The following is a 24,907-nucleotide window of genomic DNA, read 5'->3' as shown; positions in this document are numbered from 1 at the left end:
ACTGGCTAAATTTGTATTACCCACAGATGCAGCGATTACGGTATACATGCAGAGTTGGTAAGCGTGCGTCGCCTGCGTACGTCTCAATTGGTCTGACTGGTATAACACTACAAATAGAGGAACAATATGTTAAACTAGGCTTACTAAAATCGGCAAGGTGTGGCAGATAGTGCGTAAATTACGTGAATTCAATGCATCTTTCGAACCTTACGCGGAAGGAATGTTGGGCGCGACAGGACTGTTGAACAATGATTCACATCAGCTGTCGTTAGCCGCGATTGTAATACGAGCGTGAGAGAGAGCTGCGCGTAATATGGACGTCGCACGGATACTCTCGATCGCAATCCAGCTTGATTCAGTTGAAGGCCAAAAAATCTACACCTGGCTCCCTCACACAGTTGATGAACGAGTCCAACACAATAAAAAAATGATCCTTAACGGATTGAATTGCGATCAAAAGTGCAAAAATATTTTAATATTTATAAATTGGAAAAACAGCGGGAAGGAAGACGAAGCTAGTGTAACCAACCATAAATAAATAGCTAGTACAAAACAACCACCTTACTGGTTCAACAAGCCGACGCACTTTGTTTTAATATTACATACCAAGAACGTAAGCATCAAATCATGGCTTCTAGGTGTGACTGGAGCAACCGAGTTTACTCGTACCTTTAAAAAATAGAAAGAAAGCGGAAAAAGAAAGCCACGCTAATACCGTTGCTTCTCACTATGAGGGACAATGTAGCCCTCTGAAGCGCCAGCGTTGCTCTTACGTGGAAGCGAGTGGCTTTCCGGCAAGACATTTGAATCCAAGGTGGCGTACCTTGGCGCGATTTTGCTACCTAAAGGTAGCATATACAGTAACTCTAAGGCACGTTAGACAAAAGCGCCATCTATCAGATATCTTCAAAAACGAAGGCGTGTAGCCCACGGAGAAACATGCGCGCCAGTCTCGCAGGAGATAAGGTGTAGAACGCAAAGTGACGGGCAGGTGCCACCACCATGACGTCGTAGCAAAGCGTTGAAAACACCTTTCTGAGCATCGCGTTGCACTGTCAGCGCAGCTCGATAAACGCTACATTCCTTGGAGTTACTTGTGTGGTGCCTCTTCAAGTATAAAGGCAGACATACAAAACTTTGAAGCATTGTTAAGGCGCCTCAGATATGCGCGATAACTGTTTTTTTTAATTGACAATCTCACATGTATAATCGCTAAACATTGAGCAATATTGGTGGCGCTGTGGATGGGGTCGGCCGTTTCATGCCGTTTGAGGTATCGTTAAGACGAACAAACAGACAAATGTGCAGACAGTCAGATAGTCAGCCAGCCAGCCAGCCAGCCAGCTAGACAGACGGACAGACAGACAGACAGACAGACAGACAGACAGACAGACAGACAGACCAAAATTTTCCCGTCGAAGGTCCCCAAGAAAGGCTCTCGTCTTTAAAAACGGAAGGATAATAATAAAGACCGCAAGAGATGGTGCCTTTGTGCTGTAGCCACTTAGCACAGTGATTCACCTGTAGCTTATTATCCAGTCCAGTGTTTTTGAGAAAGTCTAGAATAGCCCCAGTAGTGGTATACTTTTTTAACCCATGGTAGACGAACGCAAGTGAAGCGCTGCTGACTGCTTTAGATTGACGCAGTGGTGGCCGAAGCATTGACTTTGGTGCAATGCAGGCTAGTTAGCACCACCCCGTCGACAGCATAATTCGGCCTAATGACGGTGAGCTGGCACTGTGGGGTCGATGTTCAAAACGCAAAATTGGGCCGATGGCTAAGAAAGTTTTAATAACGTGAGTTGCGTGAATACGTTGACCGAATGTTGCAGAACACATTTACCGATGCTGGGCCAAAGTTAATCACTTGCAGATATATTGCATGGGATTGACGTTCTCAATAAAAAAAAGACGCAAGCGTTCACAGATATGTAAAGTGATCAGAGCTTGCGTACAGCGCAGGGATTCTGCTACACCAAGTACTTCGGCGCATACAGTTTCCTAAAATTAACTAAAGGGGAGTCTCGCGCTACGATAGTTCAGCGATCATGGGAATCATGGGTAGTTCACACATTTGCCTAGTCTTCGTATTTGAGGGCAGCAAATCGTACTTGCGGCTTCGTTTATTGCTGTGTTTCGGTTTTGTTTTCAAAAAACACTGTACGCTTTTCAGCTTCGTTACCCAATTCGGAAAGGTAAGTCTAAAAGAATAAAATGATGAAGCGCAGCCGCTGAACATTTGCTAATAATTGTTTCGTAAGAAAACAGCTCCAAGTCCCACGAACACACATGGAGCCAAAAACAGGCCAGAAGTACGAATATTAGACAAATGAGCGTACGACCCATCATTCCCATGCTCACTGAAGTGACGTACGCTGCAGTTCCCTTAGACACTAGCGCCAGAGTTCCTTGTAGTGTATATTAGGAAACTCTCTGCTTCAGCGGAAGAACCTAAGCTCCTTTCAAATGGCACTTCCCTCTATTGTCGAAACATCAGTTATGTGCAGATGTTTTTGTAATCTAGCCATTTTTTAACAAATATTCTTGTTGGAATGCTTATCGGCCATTCAAAAGAACAATACGACGGAAACAATGACTTAGATTCACTTCCCTTTGTTGGCTAATGGACAGAAGAGTAACGTGGCTGTTGTGCCTTGAACGCACGGTCGGTTGGAATAAGCTTCACGTGGGGCGCACTTCGGTGGTACGCGCAGTAGACAGAAGCGGGATGCGAAGAGAGGTTGTAGTAGCCATATTGATCCTTTCTGCATCTGAATTTAGGCTTGCAACAATCACGAACTCCATAGCTCCTCGGGCTCCTGTGAGTGTGAAACAGGTGAGCTAAAATTTTTGTGTTGTTGTTGTCGCCTAAAAATTGTTGAACCCTTGAACACACTCGTACGTAATCAAAAATTGACATTATGCTTTTTTCATTGGTTAGTCTCAGTTGTAATTGATCTGTGTGATTGCTGAGTAATGCAAATAATCAGTTCTTGGATATGCCAGAAGACCGCAAACTCCAGAATTGGAAATCGTTTCGTTCAAAGCAATACGAAAGCCTCCAGGACGCTTAGGGTAGAATGGAGGGGTGTAGCGTAATTACGCTTCATACTCATCACCTTCTCTTCAATTTGCGTGCTTCGCTTCTCTGTTAAAACATTAACCATTCGACAATGAAGGGAGTGTCTGCGTGCGTAAAACTAGCCATCTAAACTCTTTCATTGCTGCGAGAAAATGATCCTTTTTTCATATTCCCCCGAAGAAAGCTTTTCCCGTGCAAAAGTACTCAACGCGCTACCGGAAACAAAGTTATACCCAATGAATTGTTCTATCCAATTGTAGGTCGTAGAGCAATTTATATGTGGTACGAAAGTTGGAAAGTGTACACTATTTTGTCGCCACCACATAAACAGAAAATTTAAAACACTAAGTAAGCGAAACTTTGCTAACGAAGAAAATAATGATATACAATTGGCAGATGACTGACCCACGAATAGTGCAAAAACAATAAATGCACTTCATATCGATGTTTTTTTTTATTATAGAAAAAACTCAAAACCGAGCTACCATTTAGTTGCTCGTGCCATGTGGTAAAAAGCTTTGTCATTTTTTTTTGTAACATTCAGGTGGTCTCGCGCACATTTCACACAAATTTATGCTTTTAACAAGCTGAGCCTGCTGGTGTTTCAATGCAGTTGGATTGCAGCACCGTGAACCTCGCCACAAAAATCAGATGGTAAATGCAATTTACGAATTCGTCTGGCGTCACGTATTTTCGCGAACCACCTCCCTCCGCATTGGCTGGGGCTCCTAAATTTGCATACAATAGTATTTATCTGGGTTTTTGCAGATGGTAGTGAAAAGAATGAACGAAATTTCGCAGCATCCTGCAACGTCTGGCACCACTTCGTAATGTTGGGTCGAGGTTAGCTTCGAGCAGCCTTCTTGTTGCCAAGAGAAGCTTCGCTGCCGGCGCCAGCCCGTTGTACCCTAGCGTTGGTGTACCACACACGTAACTAGAATTGATCCATGATTGTGAACAAAGGCCAGTAAGTTCGCACATGCGGTTACTGGACGCAAACACCTAAAGGGTCCTGGATGCCTGAAGCTGACAGGAAAGATCCTTGTTGTCAGAGCTTGACACTTAGGTGATGTCATCGGGGTCGGCTTTTGCTGACTCAACTTACGTGTGGTTGCAAGATAGTTTCGCACGGCGCCCGCATCACGTGGGGCAGGTGCGCAGCCATGCGCACGTGACGATGACGCCATTGGAGCTGCAATGTATGTGGACCTGAGTATAATATAACAAGAGAAGAGAAACCAAAGCTCTGGGAATCTGGCTGAAAAACTCGACTATACACGTTATGCGGCGGAGATTTGAAAATATGTTTGGTAGAATAACTCTTCCCTGACTCTGAGAAGCGCTGTGTTGAATAGCTAGCATGAATATGTAGCAATTATAAGCCCAAAACATTGTCATATTAAAAGCTGACACCACAATTTGATAATTAAGTTCCAAGAGTGATTTAAATTACACAATTTTGAGGTTACGCAAGCACAACCTTGAGCGGCTGCACGGTTTTTTTTGAAGATTGTCGGTTAAGCGTATTTTTCGAACAAAACACGCACAACTGAATTGAGCAGACATCTGTGAAAAGTCACCCTGTTGCCAAAACGGGCAAATTAACACTTATCCCACAAGTCCAATGCTCAGACTAACTACCCGATGCGCGAAGTGCACCTAAAACAAGTTTAGTGTATTAAAACACATGAAAAAAGGCATCGATCATATATGATCGATTTATTTTAGGCAGGTAACGGAAGATTGTAGTTACCGTAAAGTGCCTGCTGCAAGTGTCACTACGACTGGTTTTTGGAGGAGGAGGGGTAGGAGGAGGATTGAAGGAGGAACGAGAGGGAGGTAAGGCTGTTCTCAGGCCGGCTGGCTACCCTGTACTGGGGAAGGGGGTAAGGGGTATAAAAGATCAGAGAAAAGAGACCTTGTAAAAAAAAGGAGAAGGTCAGCAGACGATCCACGACGCTGCTTACAGTCTGTCTCTAAGACCACTTGCCCGCAGAAAGCGCAACGACGCTCTCAATGCCTTGCGTGCAGAGGACGGTCTCGGCCAGTGTCCTAATACCCTTTCTTCGGACAATTGGCAATTGTCCATTCTATCTAAAACTTTCGATAGTTCTTTTCTTGGCCCACTGAAGCGAGGACACTCGCAGAGAAGATGGGAGAAAGTCTCTGTGCAGCCACAGTTGTCACATTTTGGGCTGCTGGCCGTTCCGATTCGAAACGAATAAGCATTCGTAAAGGCCACCCCAATCCTTAGACAGCACAAAAGTTTCTCCTCAGCTCTGGTTATTCCTGATGGAAGACGTAGCTGTAGGTGTGGGTCCAAATTATGAAGGCGGACGTTGGTGAATGCCGGTGAATTACACTGAGCGAGTGTCCGTTCTCGTGCAAGTGATCGAAGCCTCGCAGCGGCGTCAGTTCTTGATAATGGTATAGCTGCCCAAGGGGCATCATGATGAGCAGATCGGGTTGCTTCATCTGTACGGTCGTTTCTATCAATGCTGCAGTGGCCTGGTATCCATTGATACGCTATGTCATGTTGTTTATCTATAGCCCGGTGATGAAACAGTCGTATTTTAGCAATTAGTTGTTCGTTTGGTCCGTGACGATATGGCGAGGCAATGCCCTGGAGGGCTGCTTTGGAGTCGGAGAAGATTGACCATGTCTGCTGCGGTTCAACTAGGAACTCCAGAGCGGCACGAATGGTGGCGAGATCTGCCGCCATGGATGATGTCAGATGCGAGGTCCTAAACTTTATCGTGATATTTCTCCGGAATTACCAGGGTCGTACCCAGGAATTTCTTTCGTGGGGGGGGGGGGGTTGCGTGTAGAACGGCTGCCATTTTTTAAGATTTAAACTGGCTTATTTTCCTGAACAAAGCAAGTACATCGCTTACTTGTAATAATTCGATGGCACTTTTCAATTATTTGTACCCAAATAAATAAATTGGTATGTCAACCTCGAATTCTGGTTAAAGCAAGAAATAAGTTAGGAAAATAGCACCACCAAAGCCGGGGACACCGCGACCAACGGCTCCTGATGAAGTAACACAATGTAACCGCGGTACAAAAATGGTATGTGTGTGTTACAAGCTGCCACTCTAGCGTCGCCAGCGCGAAGTCGGCGACGGGAATGGCAGCAGGTTACGTCGTTCCGTACGTAAGCAGAGACAGTGAAGAGATCAGAGACGTATGTGGGGAAAAACAAAACTCTAGTGATATTGCAGCACTGCAGAAGAATCTAGGAATATTGCAGAGGAATCTAGTACAACACTTAATACCAATTAACAAAATACATATAAAATCAATAAATCAGCTTACAAGAGAGAACTATTACAAACTACACAAATCTAACCAACAATAAAACTACAGATGAGAAAGTGCGAAGGTATAAACAGGTGAAGGGATACCTGTGATGACCGGCAGCATTGAGTCCACGACAATCGGATGCGAGAAGTCAGAGAGAGTTCTGGCACAACTGCGATGTCGGCGGTGTTGCAGCGCTGGTGTTTCCGGGAGGCTAGTGCTTGAAGCCGATCTCGGGCAGGTTGAGCTTACTCGAGATACAAGTACCGATGCCTACGTTACAGACGTTAATTTCGCCTCACAACTAGACGAATGGCTAAGTTTAGGTGACCAGCCGACACGGAGCCGCAACCACTTAAGGGATACTTCTTGATCTCCTTCTACACCATGTTGGTCAGCAACTAGACTGCTTAGCAAGGCGAAATCCTGCTCTTAAATCGACCTCCGTGTCCCCTGGTTCTCGTCCTGGGGTAAAAGAGACCTCTACATGGGTCCAATCATGCACGTTTTATTGTTGGAAACTCCACCCTAAAAATATATTGACCACGTCCCTTTTTATTTGGGAGAGGGTCCTCAACTGAGCGAGAGTGACAACCTGTTGGGGTTCTCTCATACGGCTTGTCCACAAGCAGTTTTGCTCGTGGGAATGGTCAGGTTTCTTGGTTTCAGCCGGTGCGTCTTGTAGTCTACAGCTAGTTCGGGGTGCATTGCGGCCTTTGACGACTCTGCCGACGCCGCCGTAGATACAAAGGATCAAACATCGGCGACTAACGTTTGAAGAACACCCTATTCCGTACTTCTCTGCACTAACGGCCAGTCTTTTTATGAGCGAACGGTTCCACCGGTCAGCGGGGGTGTGCGGCGCCCGTTAATTTGCCGTTACGCCGGGTCGCAAAAATGGCAGTCCATGACAGCATGTATGCAAGCAAACAAACAAGTCGCCCGACATTCTGATCTTCTTGTTACCGTTCGCACATTCTGCTTGCTGGATAGTTTCCTTGTAATTGCGAAAGGATAGAAGGGTTGAAGCTTGGGCTAGCTGGGTTTAGCTTTTAATCGACTCTTGAAACATAGAGGGAAGTTTAAACGAGGAAGTTTTTCCTTCTCGGCAACTTGCGAAATTTTGTGAGGACTTGTTCTGGGGTCACTTGAAGTTCTCGATGGATGCTGAGCAGTGCTAGTCCGGTCAATCTGTCGTTGTTCATATGATTTCGAAGGTAGCTCTTCAGCCTTCTCAGTGTGAAAAAAGTCCGTTCCGGGGTCGACGTCGACACGGGTAAAGTCGCCAGGATAAAAAGTAGGCTGTGGATGTTCGGAAAAAAGTCGCGGTTGCACATCTCTAAGGCCTGTAAAGCACAAGCTGGGCGAATATTTTCTTCAATCTGGCAGCATTTGTTCACCCACAGTGTGAACTCTGCTTCGATGACATTAGCCGAAGGAATGTCGCGAAGGTAAAACTGCACTGCATCATCAATATCAGAGAGGCTAGCCGATGCGCAGAATTTCGGCAGCAGCATGTTAAGGCCAACCACGACCATCTTATGGGCATCGAACCGATCTTTTAATTGATTTTTGAAGTCAGCCACCAAAGGCAAATACACATTCCTCCGGTAGTACTCTTCGAGAGTAGCAGAATGTACGTTGCTTCTTTGCATCTGCCTTCCAGTGATGCGTGGTAGGGCCATCTCAACATTTATGATCTTCAGCAAAGAGAGCGACTTCAGACAAATCTTATTAAATTCCGTTTCCGCACTAGCCCTTTTTGTGGAAAGAACGTCTATAACATTCTTTACGTGATCGCATGCTTGAGCCAAGTCAGTCAATTTTTTGAAGAAACTTGCAAAGTGGCAGTGTCAAAGAGAAGAGGTCGCTACAGATCTGAAGCGAAACGACAAACTGGGGCTTCGTAGTGGCATTGAGCAGTTGAGAAGCTTTTGATGAAGTATCAGATGACGCGGCTTCTTCTTACAAATATTCGAGGAATTGTACAATAGGCACGTACAGTTCAAGGAAACGCTGTAGTGCATCTTGACTCTCTACCCACCTTGTTTGGCAAAAGGAGAGAACTGATTTTCTTTTTTCTTGTGTTAAATCTTCTACTTTGTCTCGCAGTTGGTTCGTCCTCTGTGGCGAAGCTCTCACAAACGTACTGGTTGAAGATACGGTTCCCAAACAGTTGCGGATGCCGGGGAGTTTGCATGCGTGAAGCAGAGCAAGGTTCAACGAGTGGGCGCTACAATGCCCGTACAACACTTTGGGCGCTAGTTGACGAATGAAGGCTTGAATACCGTTAAGGTGGCCGCTCATTGATGCCGCGCCGTTGTATCCTTGCCCGCAAAGTAGGCTCAGGTCAAAGTCATGACCTCTAAGGCTGTTCAGGATTGTGATCGCCAGCGCCTTGCCAGTGAAATAATACACAGGAACGAAATCTACAAAATCTTCCTTAAGAATGGGCACTCCCGACGTGTCGTGTCCAACGTACCTTACACATAGGGAAATGTGGGCGGTGTGAGATATATCCGTGGCCTCGTCAGCTAGAACTGAAAAACACAAACCTGAGTTGACGTTTTCCACTATCCTCCTTTGTATGATTTTACCACAGAGGGTGATCAACTCATTTTGAATTTTTGGGCTCGTGTACAGCGCATTCGCCTGAGATGCTTCCATGTGAGCTCTCAAGGCGGCATCTTCACATTTTGCTTTCATCCTAAGCAGTGCGCGGAAATTTCCATCATTTTTGAATGGCAGCACTTCAGACATATTTATCGGACCAGAGTCGTCTGTGCCGTGAAGCGGTACTTCTTGCCTGCCGCAGAAAAGGATTGTTTCTATTATTGGCAGCAAGTTCTTGCGGTTTTCTTCCGCCTGCTTTTTAAGGCCGTGGTCAAGTTGTGTTAAGATGTCATGCTGTGAGCGGGACCGGACTGTTAAAAGTTCTCGGATAACGTTGTTGACATGGCGTGATAACTGCTGGATGCGTGGCTCTTAAAGGCGTCCATGGCTTTCTTGTAATTGGTGAACTCCTTAGTTACAAAACAGCCCAAGCGCTGGTGCTCCCCTTTTTCTGCACACTCGCTTGCGAAGACTACGCAATGTTTGCATAATGCTCCTTGAAGCTTCTCTGAATCAACAAGCCATGGGTAACGATCTACCCAGTGAGGTTGGAACTTCAGATTCCTTGTCACTCTGGCCGGATAATCATAGTTAGCTGGAGGGGTCCACGGATTGAGCAGCAGCTTCTCCGTCGTCTCTGGATCATTTACGCTATTGCTTTCCGATACAAACAGTCCCAAGTCGAAAATATTCGCACTCGTCACACAGAGGGGAGGCGAACCAGAATGTGTAGGTGCCATGCCACTCACCTTCCTTGGGCATTGCCCAGTGGTAAAGGCGTCACTTTCCCCAGCGTTGACTGTAGAACAAAGATCACTTGGAGTTGCACTGCGGCCACCATCATTTCCCGGTGGCGCATGGGTGTACTGCTTGTGTTCGTTCTCAGGGGATTAATATAAACCGTTGCATTCTCCTGAGTCGCTACAGAAGTTCGGACGCGCTTGGCTTTCCATCAGTGCTGAGGAGGGCCAAGTTTATTCCTTCGAAGGAGGCGGTTCTTCGCCGTCCGCTTCATCGGTTCGAACTTTCTTGAAGTAACACGCAAGACTCCTTTGCTGCGTTGTTGCAGAGTGTATTTTCGTTTTGCTGCCGCAATCCTGTGCACGCACACAGAAGTGGCCAGTGGCTCCAAAAAGACGTTTGCGACTGCTTCGACTGCCTGGCGTGAACGGCGGGCGATGTTTTCTTTCTCTCTTATCCACTTTACAGTGGCTAGAATGTAGAAATTTGATGAACGCGCCGGCTCCCGCGTGGCGCATGTGTTTTCTGAACGCCGCTACAGCAGGTGTGCATGCAGGCCTATTATAGAACTCCAGCTGCAGCAAACTGGATTAACGCTACTTAAAGACCTTTTCACAGAAGACTCAAGGGGCACTGCATACTCCCCTTAACATACGTGAACCCCCAAGAATGCACTGCCGAGACTTTTGCACTCCCGTCGTACAGTCCAGAAAGGAGGTGTTGCTCTGTTCCTGGGAAAAGTTACCTTTTCACACACGGCTCCCTGGGCGCCTGCATAATTCTCTCTGGGCTGCGCTAAATAAATAGCCGTGACCCCCCAAAAATGCACTTTGTAGGCTGTGACGTCAGCTTCTGTACTCCCGCGCGCAGCCCAGCTTGGCGGCGTTTTTTTTTTCTCCGGTGAAAGTTGACCGCTGGAGCCGGATTGTGTGCCGGCTGTATCCTCGCTTTGTGCGCTTTGTAGGGAGGCGCATATACCTTCTGTGTACAGAAGAGGTAGATTTTCTTGCGTGTGGTTAAGGTTGTTCGAAGTTGCTCGGATATGCCAGTCTTTCAGTAGATGTCATCTTCGATGATGCGTTACGGTGGCGAGGACTACAGTTTGAGAAAAGTTTGCCCTGCACCCTGCGTCCTCGGAATGCGCCGCTGAGTTTTTCCGCTTAAGGGTTTCGTTCCCTGGCAAATTTGTGCACGTCGTGTTGGTGTTGCCATTGCTGTCGAACTGTTTACGTTCACAGAAGTAGACGCACTTTTCGTAAGAATCCAAAGCCGACACGTGCGGTCCGCACAGACGGATAACTTCTGCAGCAGCAGTGCACAAGGAAAGCATCTGGAATCAATAAAAGAGCTGCTACTGTGTGAAAGACGAAAAAAAAAAGACTCGAAGGAACGCGAGAGCGAAGTGCAAAGCTGTACAAATAGGGCCGGTGCGCGTGCGGGGGAAAGAGCGCTGAGGTGTTCTTTTAAAAGGGTAGGTTCTAAGAAAGGAAGAAGAGGGAAGCAATGCCAGGAAAGTTGCTGTGTAACTTTGGCAGCCTGTGGTCGCTGTGAAGGCATGTAAATATTTTATATCACCCGAAAAGGTAAAGCATCAAAAAATTTCGGGGGGGGGGGGGGGTCAGAACCCCCTCAACCCCCCGCCCCCTAGCTACGGGCCTGGGAATTAAAAATGCGCCTGCTGAACTTGTTGAAGTGACCGACCCATCCGTGTAAATGTGAATGCGTCCACTGTGTTTCTCATACAGAAACAGTAATATTGTTTGATTTAGGAACAATTTTGACAAATTTTTCTTCTTTTGCCTTCTGCGGATAGTTATCAGGGCTTCTAGTGGATGTAGACACCACAATGGTAACGACGGTCTTGCTGCCTGCGTGAAGTTCATGGGAATCACCGTGCGATGTGGGGCGATAATAGAGCAGAACGCAGAGCGTGGCCTGGAAGTTGGAAGGGAGACGAGGTGATGCAATTGAATCCGGGCGGCATGTCTTATGTGCGTTCTTAAAGCATCGACACGAATGTAGGTTGTGATAGGGTGTTAATGAGTGATTGCGAAAGTCGCTGCTGAGGATGCGAATCTCGGAAAACCGAGGCATATTCTCAGTGCTTGAGCTTGTAATGACTGGAGGACGCGTACGTTTGTTATGCGAGCCTTGCCAAGCACAGGTAGGTGGTAGCGCATGAATCCAAGAAAAAGTGCAGCGTACAGTTGAAGCATGGCTCGTACCGATGCCCCCCATGATTTTCCCGCAAGAAACCTTGGGACGTGGGTGATCATGGTCAGTTTTTTCTTTATGTGAGTGATATGAGGGCTCCAATGACTGTTTATTGGATTGCTCATAAAGTCTATATAAGTGATAAAATGAGCAGCGGAAAGATAAGTGAGCCTGAAGTATACTTTGATTGCTACAAATGGCTACATTGCTAAGTGGACTGATATAAAAAACGATAAAATGAATGTTGTCGAACTTCACCGGAACTGCACCATATAAAGCCCTAGAGGCACAGTATACACGTAAAAGAAAGTTATGATACTAGGCAGTCTGGAAGCAAGCATTTCTAGGCATCAGTTACAAATAATGAAATCACTTGTGATCAGCATTTAATGAAGCAACGTCTCAAGATTTCTGCTGACAACAAATGTCTTTGTAAGCGATGCCATTTGAGGCAATCGGCAAGAAACTTGGCATGATATATTACTCTGTCAAGCGCTGGCTTCAATCACCTGATTATACTTATCTAGTAAATAGTGAGCATTACCCAATACTAGGTACTCTTGGTGGCTAGTGAGCCACCAATGAATACAACTGTGCATAACCCATCATTAGTAGCCTACAAGAGCCGGCTGTCCACCTACAATTCTCTTCCTGTCTCAATTGTAAGCGAACGCTATACAGGGTGTTTCAGCTAAAAAAGTACCACGCAATGAAATATTAAAATGAGTGCTACGCATCTCCAGCTAGCGTAGTATTGCTCTTAGTATGTATAGCACGTGAGAATAGTTTTTTAATCCTTAAGGCACGGTAATTAATAAAGATTCCTTAATGAACTTTTAAAAGCTGACTCAAGAGAAAAAACTCAATGCAAGACTTTTAGCTTTTATCTAGAAATAACAAGATTTCCTAGTTACGGCAAGATAACAACATTGTTTAAAGTGAGCGAAACGCGCGCCGCTTTGAGTGCCCTCAAATGTGAGTTGAACGAAATAGCGACGGTTCTCGCGCACAAAGGTCGCTTCGACAGGCTATTGGTGACTACGCTAGAAATGAGGCGATGGTTGGATGGGGTCATAAAAAAAAAGGGAGGGTGCGGAAGAAAAAAACGAAGACAATAAACTTCGAAAAAAAAGCGGCTGCCACGTGCATTGTGATACGAGAGCAGATGCTGCATTAGGCGCAGCGCAGACGTTTTTTTTTTCCACGCAAACGATAAATATGAAGCTGGGGGAGAGGGCCCGAAAACAGATCGGGGTCGTTGGCTCGAAAAGAAAAAAAAAAGTGTGCGGTGTGCCGAATGCTGCCCCCGGTGTCGTATCGCAACGGACGTGGCAGCCACTTTTTCTTCGAAGTTTATTGTCTCCGTTTCTTTTTTTCGCTTCCCCCCTCGCCATCTTTTTTATACGTACCATCCAACCACGGTGCAAGAATACTTAAAGTGAGTGAATGCTGGAACTATCCGCGGCCCAATAATGTTCTGCTTCGATAGGAGCTTGTGAGATGGCGGTACAAACTTGCCCCGGCTTCCCATCTCCCTTCTTGGTATAGAAAAGCCCGGTGATGTAGGAAAGTACAGCTGTTCATTTTTCGTCGCCACAACACCCTCACTGCACCCTCAACCTCATTTTTTAACACCCCCTATTTTGTGCCTCCGCTCCATGCGTGTCGCGTGGTTGATATCACGCGAATACAGTGTACTATAGAAGGAAGGACTTCTAGTACACTCTATTGCAATTACCCGGTTTTCTCAGATTTGGAAACCGTCACCCACGTGCCGGATGTGCTTTGCGGAACTTGCCAGCAGCCCGCCACGGTTCTCAGTCCGGCGAGCCATCTGTCGGCACGCCGAAAACGAGAACATGATCGGTCCCTCCTTGATAAGCACTCGCTTCGCGGCGTTTGCTCACTTAAAATATTCTTGCACCATGCATCCACCCATGACTTACTGTCCATCACAGTCACCAATAGCCTGTTCAAACGACCTTCGTCCGAGTGGAGCTTTCTTTAATTTGTTCGACTAACATTTGAGGGCACACAAAGCGCCGCGCGTTACACGGCAATCATGGGGTATTTTTTTTAATTTTGCGTACTCTAAACCAACCCTGGTAAAAAGATTAACCTGCGTTATTATATTACCGTAATTTGAAAGTTGTGTTATTTCTGGATAAAAGCTACAAGTATTGCATTGAATTTTTCTCTCTAGTGTCAGTATTTAGCAAGTTCATAAGCCATCATTGTTATTACCGTGCTTGGCGGATAAAAAATATTCTGACGTGCTACATACAGATAAGAACAATACTGCGCTAGCTGGATAGGTGTAGCACTCATTTTAAATTTTTTATTGCTTGGTGCTTTTTAGCTGAAACACCCTGTATAGGTATCTTCAAATGACATTAGCCAGCAGATCGACAATTCGGCAAGCTGGTGTAAGGGTATCTGGAGCACGTAGTGTTTTTTTAATGACATGGTGTTTTATTGCTGTTAAGGTCAACATGTCCAAGGCATCGTATACAACATATATTTCTGCAATCATATATTACTTTTGGTGTCCTTCTTGTCATGTTATGAGTGATACTCAATTCATTTGATTCACTACTTCTGATGCCATCTATTTTCTAACAAACAATTCAGTACCGCAAGTTTACCATGTGCTTATAAAATACTGCTTGACATACTTGACACTTGGCCAACTAGCCCTGGTCGTCAGGCAGAAAATGGTGTACAGCGCAAGTCACTTTTTAGGGTGCGCACAGCTTGGCATCGTTGTGATCGGCGTAGCGCCAGTACGCAAGGCGTGGCCTCACATTGAAGCGTACCGTTGCACGGGCGCTGAGTGTTGCAGGATATAGGCCCGGTCCTCTGCTACGGCGCTGGAGCACATCACTCTCTTATAGCCCCAACGACAATGGCGCCTTTTCAGTTTGATGCATGGTGGCACCGAATACAATAGTGTTCCAAAATGTCGTTAAGCTGAACCATTGCATCATAAGAGTCAACCAAACTGTCCATTTCATGGAGGAGGAAGAGGAAAGTTTAAGCGGAAAGACAGGGAGGTTAGCCAGTTCTTAGACCGGCTGGCTACCCTGTGCTGGGGAAAGGGGTGAGGGGAATGAAAGAAGTTAAAAAGAAATGTTGCGAAGAGAAAGAGAAATTACAAAAAAAAATGCGACAGAGGAAAGGCAACATCAAAGAGTATAAGACACTAAAGTCTGTCTCTGAGGCCAGTTGTCCGCAAAGTGCGCAGCAAAGCTCTCAAAGCCTTCTGGGCTGAGGATGGGCTCGGCCAATGACCCAGAATCCTTTGTTCCGACAAAGGCCGATCGTCTAGTCTATCCAGAGCTGCAGTGAGTTCTTGTCTTTGTGCGTTGAGGAAGGAGGAGAAGGAGGAAGAAAGTTTAAGCGGAAAGACAGGGAGGTTAGCCAGTTCTTAGACCGGCTGGCTACCCTGTGCTGGGGAAAGGGGTGAGGGGAATGATAGATGTTAAAAAGAAATGTTGCGAAGAGAGGGAGAAATTACAAAAAAAAAATTGCGACAGAGGAAAGACACCATCAAAGAGTATATGACACTAAAGTCTGTCTCTGAGGCCAGTTGTCCACAAAAAGCGCAGCAAAGCTTTCAAAGCCTTCTAGGCTGAGGATGGGCTTGGCCAATGAGCCAGAATCCTTTGTTCCGACAAAGGCCAATTGTCTAGTCTATCCAGAGCTGCAGTCAGTTCTTGTCTTTGCACGCGTTGAAATGGGTGCACTCACACAGAAGGTGCGCGATGGTTTCTTCGCAACTGTAGTAAATGTATGTAGGAGAGCTGGCCATCCCAATGAGATAAGAGTATGCGTTCGTGAAGGCCACTCCAAGCCACAGGCGGCATAGAATAGTCTCCTCAGCTCGAGATATCCTTGGGGGAAGACGAAGCTGCAGATTGGGATCCAAGTTATGCAGGCGCGCGTTTGTGAAGTCTGTTGTGTTCCACTGTACCAGTGTGAGGTCACGTGCAAGTGAACGAAGTCTTGTAGCTGCGTTGGTTCTTGAGAACGGGATGGCTGTGTATTGGGTACCATCGTGTGCAGATCTAGCGGCCTCATTTGCGCGGTCATTGCCATATATACCGCAATGACCTGGTATCCACTGGTACGCTATGCTGTGCTGTTTTTCGATTGCTTGGTGATGAAGAAGTCTTATTTCAGCTACTAACTGTTCATCAGGTCCATGGCGAAAGGGTGACATAAAACGTTGAAGAGATGCCTTCGAGTCCGAGAAGATAGACCAAGTTCCCGAAGGTTCTTTCACTATAAACTCCAGAGCTGCACGTATGGCCGCAAGTTCTGCAGCTGTCGACGACGTAAAATGCGATGTCATGAATGTAATTGTGTTGTGCCTCGCGGGAATAACCACCGCCCCTGTAGAGCTTACTGAAGACACTGAGCCATCCGTGTAAATGTGAAGGCGTCCATTGTGCTTCTCTTGCAGGAAAAGTAATGTGGCCTGTTTCAGGGCTAGATGCGACGACTTTTTTTTATTTTGGATGCCAGGAATTGTAAGAAGGGCTTTGAGTGGGTGTAGGCACCATAATGGTATCGGCGGCTGTGCTTCATGCGTGAAGTGCAATGGAAGCACTGCGCAATGCTGAGCTACAGTTGCGATGAACGCTGAGTGGGGCCTGGAAGTTCGAAGTGAGGCAAGGTGATGAGATGGAAGCCGACCGAAATGTCTTATGTGCATTCTCAAAGCGTCTACGCGGATGTATGCGTTGACTGGATAATCACGTGCAATGATGACTGTCGCTGCTGTAGACGTGCATCTCGGGAGACCAAGACATATTCTCAGGGCTTGGGCTTGGATCGACTGGAGGACGCGCAAGTTTGTTCTTCGGATCCCGCAAAGCACGCGTAAGCTGTATCGCATATAACCGAGGAACAGAACAGTGTAGAGTTGGAGCATTGCTTGTACCGATGCACCCCACGTTTTTCCAGCAAGAAAGCTCAGTACGTGGGTGATCATGGTGAGTTTAGTTTTCATGTGGGCGATGTGAGGGCTCCAGGAGAGGTCGCGATCAACTATGACGCCGAGGAATCGGTGCGTCTTCACGTAGTTGATCGTGTGTCCGTTGATTTTAATAACATATGGGCTCATAGCCTTATGCGTGAATGCTACAAGCGAGCATTTCTCTGACGACAGCTCTAATCCCCGTTCTTCCAGGTACTTTGTCGCTATTGTAGCTGCTCTCTGAAGCCGGACACGCAAACGAAGGCGTGTTACGCCTGAAGCCCAGATGCAGATGTCATCTGCATATATTGATACATGGACAGATTCTGCAAGTGCGTCGACCAGGCGGAGTAGCGCTAGATTGAAATGTGTGGGGCTAAGAACACCGCTTTGCAGCACACCACGACTGTTGCAATGGTGCGTTGTTGTGCCATTCTCCGTCTGTACAAAGAAAGTTCTGCCTTTCAGATAGCTGTGGATTCATTGGTAAACCCGACTCCCTAATCCAACATTTTCCATGACATCCAGAATGGCTTCATGTGATACGTTATCGTATGCACCTTTCACGTCCAAGAACAACGCCGCAGATAAACGTTTCAGTCTTTTTTGATGCGATGCTCAACAGATGAGACCAGGTCTATAACGTTATCAATTGTGGACCGTCCACGCCGAAATCCCGTGATAGCATGAGGGTATACCTCGTGGTGCTCCAAGTACCGCTCTAGGCGAGTCAAAATTATCCTCTCCATCACTTTCCCGAAACAGCTGGTAAGCGCGATGGGGCGATAAGAGGTCAAGTGCAGAGGAGATTTACCTGGTTTAAGCACAGGGACGAGGCGGCTGGATTTCCATGAATGAGGGATAAATCCACTGCTCCACGAGTCGTTGTACACTGATAGAAGGGCCCGTCGAGCTGATTCTCCGAGGTTGCTAAGAGCCATGTACGTGATCCCGTCCGGACCAGGCGATGAAGATCGTTTGCATGCCGTCAAGGCCGCTTGTAGTTCCTCTAGAGAGAAAAAGGTGTCCATTCTTGAATCTCTGGAAACTGGAGCGTTTTCTAGGTGGCGCGTGGTGCACGCGGACGCATGACCGGCAACTTTCATGCAGAAATCTTGTGCTACTTCAATTTCGGTGCGGCCTTGGTGAAGAGAAAGACACTTGAAGGCGCGATGTTGATGTGGCGATGTTCGTAGGCCACGGACGATCCTCTATGTCTGTGTCAAAGGCTTGTGTGGATCCAAAGATTCGCACAGATGTTTACAGCGAAAGGATCGAAGTGAAATGATTCGCCGCTGAATTTTTTTCTGTAGACGCCTTGCCTCCCTCAAGTCGTGAATGGACTTAGTGCGCCTATACCTTCTTTCTGCGCGACGACGGATCGCTCTGAGCCGTTCCAATTCCACTTGATGTTGACAATATTCTGAAGTATGTCGAATATGATAGGTCACTTCTTGAGTAGCACCTCTAATCATATACCTATACATATACCTTATATACCTTATGCTATGCATATACCTTATGCTAGGCATATCATAAGGTATATGCTACGACATACACACCACCATGTCTACAGTTTGGACAAATAGTAACCGATCTTTTGGACCCCCTTCCACGAGCATCTAACGACGATCGAAGGGTGGCAGTGCGTGTTGACGTGATGGCCGTACAATCTTCATGAACTGCGTGTGCTGTGAGGTTTTTGTTTCAATTGAATAATTTTTTGCAAGAGTGTGTGCCGGATGTGATTAGTGACTATGGTCACCTGGCTCTTTTGGACGCTGTAGAAGGTTGGTCTATGCAATTCGCATTCCACAGTAATCCAACACCTCCTCACCTTGAGACAAATGGGTTCTTAGAATGCACGAACCGCACTCTAATGTGCTGGTAACACTTGTATCTTCCGACCATAAAACCTAGGATGCCACTCTGCCCCTAACCACTTATGCATACAATACTCCAAAGGTAACAGTCTATTTCATATCGCTTATGCTTGTCCACCGCTAAGCTGCAAGGGCAAGATGATAACGTTTAACTTTCATAACGAGAATCCCGGTGAATCCCGGTGCCGAAGAAGCCTGGTGAATTGCTCGTCTTCGTACTGTGACACCTTAGCATTAATCAAAGGAACCTTATGACTACCGGCATCAGTCTGTCTAGTACAGCAAATCAGACGTTGTGTAGCTGTGGACTCCACAACGCTAGCGTAAGTTATTCGAAAAGTTGTTACTTCAGTACAGGGGTCTGTTCGATATTTTCGATCACTAGAGCGATTTAACGTACGTGGTCACACGCTTGATGTCAGCTTCATTTGAAGAGCACCGTAACCTATTCTAGCCTAACCTAATCTAACCGGTCGTGCATACTAGATGCACTGGCTAAATTTTGCCGCCCTCAAGCAGTTTCACCTGACGCATTCACAGTGAGTCGGACTTGCCCAGCTGGCTACGTCTAGAAGCGCGGAATGATGTCGGTAAGAGCCGAGCAAAAAGAAGTAGACTTGGGCTGGCGCAGTCTACTGACGTCGTCGTTACGTAACTAAAAACCTCGCGATATTAATAAACATCCGTCAACCATAGTCGTAGCAATATGCCTCTTCGAACAGTTAGAGATCTATACACTACAGTTGTACATCTACACACTACAGTCACCTTCCTTCGGCCTTCGTCTCATGACATCCATTTCCATGGGATCTGCCGAATGGCTTTTAGATGCGAAGCATGTTATGTTCGAGCCATATAGGTAAGCTTTAGCATAACCTCCTTTGGTCTATAGCTCAATCCGGTTTGCGGCGTTACCATCTTTAATGCGCGTGCCTTTCCCCTTCCAATCACTATGGTCTCCCACTCTCCCCCGTCTCACCTCGCAACGCAGACGCAAGCAGCGTCTGCTAGCGGGGTTTTTTTTTCATTGAAAAAAACCGATTTCTCGTGCTGCCCAACTATTCACTAGCCCCGTATAAAAAGGCACTGGATGTTGACCTCCGAAGCAGTGCCAGTGGGCACTTTCTCTTGTGCGTTGTTGCAGAATAAGAATTCGCAGTTGTGGCGTTAACTAAACGAGCACTGTGGGTCTCCGTGCCCAATTGAAGTCTTATGTCTCTCATTGCCCAGTAGCAGCATCGGCATGTTCCAGTACAAAACACTGGCCCACCACTGCGTGCTTTTCGGTTCTTCAGGTTTAACTCATGCACAAAGCCGCAAACTAGCGGCACCGTCAACGCCCCCGCCAGTGTAAGCGCTAGCATCCGCTGCTTTGCGTCGATACATGGTTTGCTTTAGCGGGAAATGGTGTAATCTTTTTGGCATTCATGCCATGATAGGATTGATTACCATGTCACGAACATTACTGGAACCAGTCATTTATGTTAGCCAACCACGTGCGTTATGTCACAATTTATGTTACGTCGCAGGTAAAGGAACATTCCTTGTTGTGCTAGGACATTTCCTTAATTATATCATTATGAAGATGACATCATCATCATCATCAGCCTGACTACGTCCACTGCAGGACAAAGGCCTCTCCAATGTTCCGCCAGTTAACCCGGTCCTGTGCTTGCTGCTGCCAATTTATACTCGCAAACTTCTTTATCTCATCTGCCCACCTAACATTCTGTCTCCCCCTAACCCGCTTCCCTTCTCTGGGAATCCAGTTAGTTACCCTTAATGACCAGCGGTTATCCTGTCTACGTGCTACATGCCCGGCCCATGTCCATTTCTTCTTCTTTATTTCAACTATGATATCCTTAACCCCCGTTTGTCCCCTAATCCACTCTGCTCTCTTCTTGTCTCTTTAGGTCACACCTACCATTTTTCTTTCCATTGCTCGCTGTGTCGTCCTCAATTTAAGCTGAACCCTCTTTGTAAGTTTCCAGGTTTCTGCTCCGTAGCTAACTACCGGCAAGATACAGCTGTTATATACCTTCCTCTTGAGGGACAGTGGCAATCTACCTGTCATAATTTGAGAGTGCTTGCCGATGGTGCTCCACCCCATTCTTATTCTTCTAGTTACTTCAATCTCGTGGTTAGGCTCAGCGGTTATTACCTGCCCTAAGTAGACATAGTCTTTTACAACTTCAAGTGCACTATTACCTATCTCGAAGAGCTGCTCCATTCCGAGGTTGTTGTACATTACTTTCGTTTCCTGCAGATTAATTTTAAGACCCACCTTTCTGCTCTCCTTGTCTAACTCCGTAATCAAGAGTTGCAATTTGTCCCCTGAGTTACTCAGCAATGCAATGTCATCGGCGAAGCGCAGGTTACTAAGGTATTCTCCATTAACTCTTATCCCTAACTGTTCCCATTCTAGGCTTCTGAAAACCTCCTGTAAGCATGCGGTAAATAGCGTTGGGGAGATTGTGTCCCCCTGCCTTACACCCTTCTTGATTGGTATTCTGTTGCTTTCTTTATGAAGCACTATGGTAGCAGTTGATCCCCTGTAGATTTCTTCCAGAATGTTTATATATACTTCATCTACGCCCTGATTCCGCAGTGTCTGCATGACGGCTGATATTTCTACTGAGTCAAACGCCTTCTCGTAATCTATGAAGGCTATGTATAGTGGTTGGTTATACTCTGAGCATTTCTCTATTACCTAATTGATAGTATGAATGTGGTCAATTGTTGAGTAGCCTGTTTGAATTGAAGATGACATGCATGCCTTTTAATCAATAATGTGAAATATTTTTGGCAATGTCGACACCAATATGAACCAAATGACGAGACCAGCAATGCACCACAGTGGAATGAGCAGATAGATAGATAGATAGATAGATAGATAGATAGATAGATAGATAGATAGATAGATAGATAGATAGATAGATAGATAGATAGATAGATAGATAGATAGATAGATAGATAGATAGATAGATAGATAGATAGTGTATTTTTTTCGAACACAAACGCTCGTAATTAAAGTTCGGCAGATTGCACATACCTTGCGAATCAACGTTTAACGAAGCGTGCGGATGCTTCGCAAATGTGAATGAGACTATATGAAGTGGCACTAAATATATGCACAAATCTATGCACACATGTACGTGAAACAGCCACATATGTTTTAAATTGGCAGCTGTTTGCAGTTGCGTGCCGATGCCTACGGCAAGGTGGATATTACAACACCAGAAGCGGTAAGCTGATATCAAGCGCTGGTGTTGGCGCTGGACCTGACGAGAATGGTATCCCTCAACATTGGTACATAAATCAACCTCAGCGGATGGCACCTAACTGCATTTGACACTAACCTGGCATGACGGCTGTATATTAGGAGTGCATATGTATCGTTTATAAGGTTTGATAGCGCGTACTGCAACAGAATTGATGATTCAGGAAGGTTATGGTCTCTTTGCTAAGTATTTCCGAGACCTGGCGTAGCTCTGTTGAACAAAACTTGATTGCCACGCAGGAGGCTTAGGTTCAATTTCAGCTGGGACACTGATATTGATTCATTGCATTCGTTCTGTCAACGTTGCCAATAACAGCTTTTTCTTAACGCTGAACCGTAAAATAGCCCAAGTGTATTCTCGCCATTCCTGAGTAGATGTGAAATTTCCGTCACTTAAGGCACATAGCCGCGTACCAGTGGCACATACCCGCCCCCCTTTCATGTGCTACTGTTCTTTGGAAAGAATTTAATGACTTATGCGACAAGATTGTGAAATTATTGCTGTCATAATCGGCGCATCGCATTCGTGAAACCATTTTACATTGGAGTACTTCTTTTTCCGTACCCCATCTTAAGGGGTGATCTTGAGTTGAACAGCGACGTAGGCGGCTCAGCGGATAAACGAATATATAGATACGCAGATAGACGCTAAAAGTGCTTGCAGTACGTACAGTTATGCTTGTAAAATAAATATGGGTCTCTACAACATTGTTTCCATGCCCGGCCGTGGTGGTCCAGTCGCGAAGGTACTCGGCTGCTGAGCCGCAGAAGGCGGCATTAAATCCCGGCTGTAGTGGATGCATTTTCAATGCAGGTAAGAATGTTGTAGGCCCATTTGCTTAGAATTGGGTGCACGTTAAAAAGCCCCAGGTGGTCGAAATTTCCGGAAACTACCACTACGGCATCGCTCATATACCTATGGTGGTTTTTGGGTGTTAAACCCCGCATATCGATCAACAATGTCCTCCATTCTAGTTGTGGAAGCGTCCTAAGCAATACGCATTGTGGCTATACATAACCTGCGATGGTTCGGAAGATTTAGACACGTCGCTCACAACCTTGCGGCAATCGCAGGGTCTGGGCATCACTCCTGAGTGGTTAGGACTTGCGGCTGATTACACCTTATTCTGCCTGAAAGGGTCCTCGGGCGCTCAATGTGGACCCAACTTGTGACGCTGATGGCGTAAACCCGTTCGCCATTGGTGTGACAAGCTATCCCGATTCACTGTGCTATCAGTTACCTTGTTCTCACCGTATCAGTTATGTCGTTGTTGCGACGTGTACTTGAATTTTTCTTCAAACTTTCCACATGGGTATGCCGCGGAAAACTCTAGAACAGCGCCAACTTTTGAAACGTGAAAGAGTTCGCATTCGCAGAAGCGATGATGACGTCAGGAAGAAAAAACAGGCCCGAGAGACCGTGTTTCGGCAGCAACTGTGTACCAATGATCACCTAGCCTTAAAAAACTCCCAAGCGTTTCCTCGAGGGTGAACATGGTTAAGTGCGAATGCACGGAGTGTTGCTATGAGGGGGAGTAAAGTTAAAATCCGCTGGCATTCGCCAGTGAGTTAACGTAAACTCCCCCGTGTGATCACATTGCGATTCCCAGGAACCATTAGACCCTCTCGGAAAATCTTGGTGAGTTTACGCGTATATGTGAGAGTAAATTCGCACTATAATGATGTTTATGTCTGCGGCCCGCTTCGCCCGCTTGCGCTCGGCATCACGGGCCCTTTGCCGCGCTGCCTTGTATTCAACCGGCGCGACATCTTCAGCGTCGCGTGCAATGCTCGCATTCGATTGCGTTGCACTCGCTGTTGGGGGTATCGCAGTCGAGGTTGATGCCTGCGATGAATCCATAACTATGATGACTTGCCGATCTCGAGCAAGTCATGGCTGTGTGGCCGCGCGCGCGATCACGTGGTGTGTGACGTCGCTGCGCCGTTGCTACAGACGCCCCTCTCCGCTCCTCGCGCCGTTGCTATATGGGGGAGATGAGGAGGCGCACCGTGGACGGTGGATTCAGGGTCACTTATAAAGTGCATTCGCACTTGTAATATGTCTGAGGTCATTGAGAAGCATGGTAATGCAGCCTATATGAAAATCAAAACTTGAGAAAGTTGCGAGTCAGCATCCGTGTTCTGCACGTTCTTTCTTCTAAGTCCTCGTCCCTTAGTGCACTACAAAATAAGTCTAGCCAATAATTTTTCAAGGCTTCATTGTCACGTCTGGTTGGACCCTCAGTTCAACACCTGGGCAGCGCGTTTCAAATTTAGCTGGTTAACCAATTTTATGGCATGCTTGCGCAGTGTTCTTTCATGTTTCTCAAGGTGCAAGTGAAAAGCCAAGGAAAGCGCTTCTGTGCAGCCCCGCACGTTCGTGAAACAGCCGCGAAGTACGTTAAGACGAAAAGTAGCCTGTGTCTATACGACACTGAGGTATTGCTTCACTTTTGTTATAAAGTGATAAAGTGTGAAAAGGGACAAGGAAACAGCGTCCTAGATTAGAAGATCTTATATCATTACAGTACACAGAATTATGATTTTTGTGCTTTACAACCATTATGTAAACATGGCTAAAGAGGCAACATAGAACAAAGCGATAGTTAGAAAGATAAAGGGCCGGTATGGTCCGCATGTTCGGGCAACTTTTCAGGTGTTTTTTTCTATATGCTGCGTTTTGCAGCAGATGTAAAGCTTTTTTGCATGAGGCTTATATACTCATTATTACTGCTTTATGACTAAAAAGAGTGTGAAGTTTAGTGAGACCCGCAGACGCACTGAGAGAGGTGAGCCCTAGCGACATACAG

The 24,907-nt window shown here is 46.3% G+C and overlaps 1 protein-coding gene across 2 annotated transcripts in view; it reads left to right on the top strand.

Moving 5' to 3' along the window:
• Nucleotides 1-2,652: 2,652 nt before the first annotated feature.
• The window catches only part of LOC142772017 (uncharacterized), a 90,661-nt gene continuing 68,406 nt past the window's right edge, over nucleotides 2,653-24,907 (top strand). For both annotated transcript variants that reach the window (XR_012886238.1, XR_012886239.1), the window contains exon 1: nucleotides 2,653-2,836. The gene's annotated coding sequence lies outside the window, so the exon portion shown is untranslated. The remainder of the gene's footprint in view (nucleotides 2,837-24,907) is intronic.

Source organism: Rhipicephalus microplus, chromosome 9, assembly GCF_043290135.1.
Source record: "Rhipicephalus microplus isolate Deutch F79 chromosome 9, USDA_Rmic, whole genome shotgun sequence".
NCBI classification, from domain to species: Eukaryota; Metazoa; Arthropoda; class Arachnida; order Ixodida; family Ixodidae; genus Rhipicephalus; species Rhipicephalus microplus.
Note: the sequence above shows the minus strand (reverse complement) of the source record. Positions and strands in the feature narration are given on the sequence as shown.